Below are 5,000 nucleotides of genomic sequence, written 5' to 3'. Positions count from 1 at the left end.
TCTCCCCTAGTAGGACGTCGCGACCCGCTGGGTGCCGGCCTACGGCCCGGGTGCGCAGCCTGTCCTTCCGCGGGCCTCGGTTCGCGTCTGTTGGGCAGAGCCCCGGTGTCCTGGCTGGCTGCCCGGCGGTATATCTGGAGGAGTCGATTCGCCCCTTTGGGCGCTCGGGCTCCCGGCAAGCGCGCGCGGTTCTTCCCGGATGACGGACCTACCTGGCCCGGCCCCGGACCCGCGCCGCTGTTGGCTCGGGATGCTCTCGGGCGGAATAATCGCTCCCGTCAGCGGCGCTTCAGCTTTGGACAATTTCACGACCCGTCTTGAAACACGGACCAAGGAGTCTAACATGTGCGCGAGTCATTGGGCTGTACGAAACCTAAAGGCGTAATGAAAGTGAAGGTCTCGCCTTGCGCGGGCCGAGGGAGGATGGGGCTTCCCCGCCCTTCACGGGGCGGCGGCCTCCGCACTCCCGGGGAGTCTCGTCCTCATTGCGAGGTGAGGCGCACCTAGAGCGTACACGTTGGGACCCGAAAGATGGTGAACTATGCCTGGCCAGGACGAAGTCAGGGGAAACCCTGATGGAGGTCCGTAGCGATTCTGACGTGCAAATCGATCGTCGGAGCTGGGTATAGGGGCGAAAGACTAATCGAACCATCTAGTAGCTGGTTCCCTCCGAAGTTTCCCTCAGGATAGCTGGTGCTCGTACGAGTCTCATCCGGTAAAGCGAATGATTAGAGGCCTTGGGGCCGAAACGACCTCAACCTATTCTCAAACTTTAAATGGGTGAGATCTCCGGCTTGCTTGATATGCTGAAGCCGCGAGCAAACGACTCGGATCGGAGTGCCAAGTGGGCCACTTTTGGTAAGCAGAACTGGCGCTGTGGGATGAACCAAACGCCGAGTTAAGGCGCCCGAATCGACGCTCATGGGAAACCATGAAAGGCGTTGGTTGCTTAAGACAGCAGGACGGTGGCCATGGAAGTCGGAATCCGCTAAGGAGTGTGTAACAACTCACCTGCCGAAGCAACTAGCCCTGAAAATGGATGGCGCTGAAGCGTCGTGCCTATACTCGGCCGTCAGTCTGGCAGTCATGGCCGGTCCTTGCGGCCGGCCGCGAAGCCCTGACGAGTAGGAGGGTCGCGGCGGTGGGCGCAGAAGGGTCTGGGCGTGAGCCTGCCTGGAGCCGCCGTCGGTGCAGATCTTGGTGGTAGTAGCAAATACTCCAGCGAGGCCCTGGAGGGCTGACGCGGAGAAGGGTTTCGTGTGAACAGCCGTTGCACACGAGTCAGTCGATCCTAAGCCCTAGGAGAAATCCGATGTTGATGGGGGCCGTCATAGCATGATGCACTTTGTGCTGGCCCCCGTTGGGCGAAAGGGAATCCGGTTCCTATTCCGGAACCCGGCAGCGGAACCGATACAAGTCGGGCCCCTCTTTTAGAGATGCTCGTCGGGGTAACCCAAAAGGACCCGGAGACGCCGTCGGGAGATCGGGGAAGAGTTTTCTTTTCTGCATGAGCGTTCGAGTTCCCTGGAATCCTCTAGCAGGGAGATAGGGTTTGGAACGCGAAGAGCACCGCAGTTGCGGCGGTGTCCCGATCTTCCCCTCGGACCTTGAAAATCCGGGAGAGGGCCACGTGGAGGTGTCGCGCCGGTTCGTACCCATATCCGCAGCAGGTCTCCAAGGTGAAGAGCCTCTAGTCGATAGAATAATGTAGGTAAGGGAAGTCGGCAAATTGGATCCGTAACTTCGGGATAAGGATTGGCTCTGAGGATCGGGGCGTGTCGGGCTTGGTCGGGAAGTGGGTCAGCGCTAACGTGCCGGGCCTGGGCGAGGTGAGTGCCGTAGGGGTGCCGGTAAGTGCGGGCGTTTAGCGCGGGCGTGGTCTGCTCTCGCCGTTGGTCGGCCTCGTGCTGGCCGGCGGTGCAGGATGCGCGCGCCTGCGCGGCGTTCGCGCCCCGGTGCTTCAACCTGCGTGCAGGATCCGAGCTCGGTCCCGTGCCTTGGCCTCCCACGGATCTTCCTTGCTGCGAGGCCGCGTCCGCCTTAGCGTGCTCCTCCGGGGGCGCGCGGGTGCGCGGATTCTCTTCGGCCGCCATTCAACGATCAACTCAGAACTGGCACGGACTGGGGGAATCCGACTGTCTAATTAAAACAAAGCATTGCGATGGCCCTAGCGGGTGTTGACGCAATGTGATTTCTGCCCAGTGCTCTGAATGTCAACGTGAAGAAATTCAAGCAAGCGCGGGTAAACGGCGGGAGTAACTATGACCGACAGAGCAGGGTGCTTTTCGGGCTTGGGGGTTACCTCCCCCCCTGCCTTTGTTACAGCTGGTGCAACTAATAGAAGCGAACGTGGTACCAGGCCTCCCGCTGGAGCGCCTGTGCCAGCTGATGAGCCAGCCGACCAGCCAACCGGTGCGGGTCGAGCGCTGCTCCCCGCCATCTGCCCTGACTGTATGCGGTCCTTCTCCACCAAGACCGGACTTGGTGTCCATCGGCGTCGCGCCCATCCGACTGCTGCTAATGCTGAGATCAAGACCGAGAGGAAGAAGGCCAGGTGGTCCCAGGAAGAGCTCCTGCGTCTGGCCCATGCAGAAGCGACTCTTGCCACCCAGGGTTGCAGATTTTTAAACCAGGAGCTTGCAAAGGCCTTCCCCGAGCGTACGCTGGAGTCAATTAAATGTCAGCGTAGAGCGCAGCCCTACAAAGACATGGTGGCGAAGTTTGTCACCGAGCTTGCTGGCATGGATCGCGGCCTTCGGGGTCCTCCTAGCGAGCCTGCAGTCAGTCATTCTTTGCCACAGTCTCCACCTTGTGGGGAAGATGTTGACCTAGCCATCTGGTCATTTGTAGCAGAACTCCCCCAATCAGACCGCCGATTCCGCTCGCTTGATGATCTCGTGGCTCTGGGTCCCACCACTAGCCGTGAAACAATCCAGGCTATGTTGCTGTCTGCTCTTGACGAAGTAGGCAGCAGGGAGCCAGCCATCCACCAAGCTGCGAGTGTGCGGACCCAACAGCCCCCAGAGCGGAAGCGTGCACGCAGGAGATGGGAGTATGCGGTGGTTCAGCGTGCTTTCAAGAAGAACGGAGCACGCTGTATCAACGGACTTCTCGATGGCACACTCTTGCATCAGCCACCATCCATCCCAGGGCTGATTGAGTTTTGGACAGACCTCTTCTCTCCACCACGTGTCAGGTCTCGACCTCCGCGTGGGGAGGGTCTGTCCGATGAGCTGCTGCCATTCTCGAAGAGGGTGCCCTTCCGTGACCTCTGGGCTCCCATTTCTGCAGAAGAAGCCACCGCTGCTCTCCCGCCTCGCAATTCTGCTGCAGGTCCTGACGGCCTCACGCCGACACAACTGCGTCGCCTTCCCCGGGAGGTTCTCCTCAAGATCCTTAATTTCCTCCTCCTTTCCCGTTCCCTTCCATCCCGACTCCTTCAGGCCAGAACAACCCTGCTGCCCAAGAAGACCGCCGCAGCATCCCCTGCTGACTTTCGTCCGATCACAGTGTGCTCGGTGCTGACCAGAGCCTTTCACAAGGTTCTGGTTGGCCGCCTGATGCGCTACTGTGTGTTGGACGGTCGCCAGCGGGCTTTCATCCCTCAGGATGGGATGCTTCATAACACCTTTCTTCTCGATCTGGCGATGACCCAGGCGTGCCGAGCTGCCGGCTCGCTGTACTTGGCATCTCTGGATGTGTCAAAGGCCTTCGACTCGCTTGCCCACGGTGCCCTTGGTCCTGTGCTAAGGGCCCATGGTCTGCCGGTCGAGTTCGTTGACTACATCCAGGGATGCTATGAGGCGGGATCGACGGTTATCTGCGCGGATGGGAAGTCGTCAGATCTAGTGCGGCCTTCGAGGGGTGTCCGGCAGGGTGACCCGCTGTCTCCTATTCTCTTCAACATGTCCATTGACATTCTCTTGTCTCGTCTGCCTGCTCATATTGGTGCACGCATTCTTGGACGGCGGATAAATGCGGCTGCATTCGCTGATGACCTCCTGCTGTTCGCCGAGACTCGTGATGGATTGCAGGAACTTCTCACCATCGCCACGTCGGCCCTGGGGGATCTCGGGCTCGAGGTCAACCCACGGAAGTGTTTCTCCCTCGCCCTTGTCTCATCAGGCCGGGAGAAGAAAACCAAGGTCGACGAGACTGTCATCTTTCGTGCTGGGGGGAACAACATCCCAGCACTGGCGATGGGAGATACTTTCAAGTATCTAGGCCTGCAATTTTCCACGTGCGGACGCAGTCTTTTTCATCCCCGGCGGGAGGTCGAGAAGCAGTTGGACATCATCAAGCGTGCACCACTCAAACCTCAGCAGCGGCTTTTTGCCCTTCGTTCTGTCATCCTCCCGGGTATTTTCCATGGCCTCGCCCTGGGGAGGACTCGTCTTGGGGCCCTCTCTTCCCTTGACGTCTGTGTTCGTGCAGCCCTTCGATCTTGGCTGCACCTGCCAGCAGATACGCCGGTCGGTTACTTCCACGCCCCCATCTCTCATGGGGGCTTGGGGGTGCCTGCAGCCCGCTGGCTGGGCCCTCTTCTTCGCAGGAGAAGATTGGCGAAGATGCAAGGACTGGGTGCGGCAGTGGACGATTCTTCCCAGGACTTAATCCAGCGAGAAATTCACCAACTGGACCACGCCCTGCAATGGCAGGGGGAAGTGATAAAGTCCAGTTACCAGTTGGGCCGGTGTTGGGCCGACCGCCTGCACTCGTCGGTCGACGGCGCTGCGCTACACGAGTCTGCCCGAACACCAGGGCAGCACTGCTGGGTCTCCAATACGCGGCAGTTCGTAACCGGCCGCGACTACATCTCATGCCTGCGTGTCCGGATTAATGCCTTACCAACTCGGGCACGGCTGCTACGTGGGAGGGAAGGTGACACCAGTTGCCGCGCTGGCTGCAATGCCACGGAGACTGCCAACCATGTCATTCAACAGTGCTGGAGAAGCGACGGGGCTCGCATTGCTCGACACGATGCCATATCGTCCTATCTG

General features: G+C 59.8%; 1 pseudogene; it reads left to right on the top strand.

Annotated features, from left to right (window-relative positions):
- Window positions 1–5,000, top strand: part of LOC126444697 (large subunit ribosomal RNA) — a 7,561-nt pseudogene that overhangs the window by 609 nt on the left and 1,952 nt on the right.

Source organism: Schistocerca serialis, unplaced genomic scaffold (genome assembly GCF_023864345.2).
Source record: "Schistocerca serialis cubense isolate TAMUIC-IGC-003099 unplaced genomic scaffold, iqSchSeri2.2 HiC_scaffold_295, whole genome shotgun sequence".
Lineage (NCBI taxonomy): Eukaryota > Metazoa > Arthropoda > Insecta > Orthoptera > Acrididae > Schistocerca > Schistocerca serialis.
Note: the sequence above shows the minus strand (reverse complement) of the source record. Positions and strands in the feature narration are given on the sequence as shown.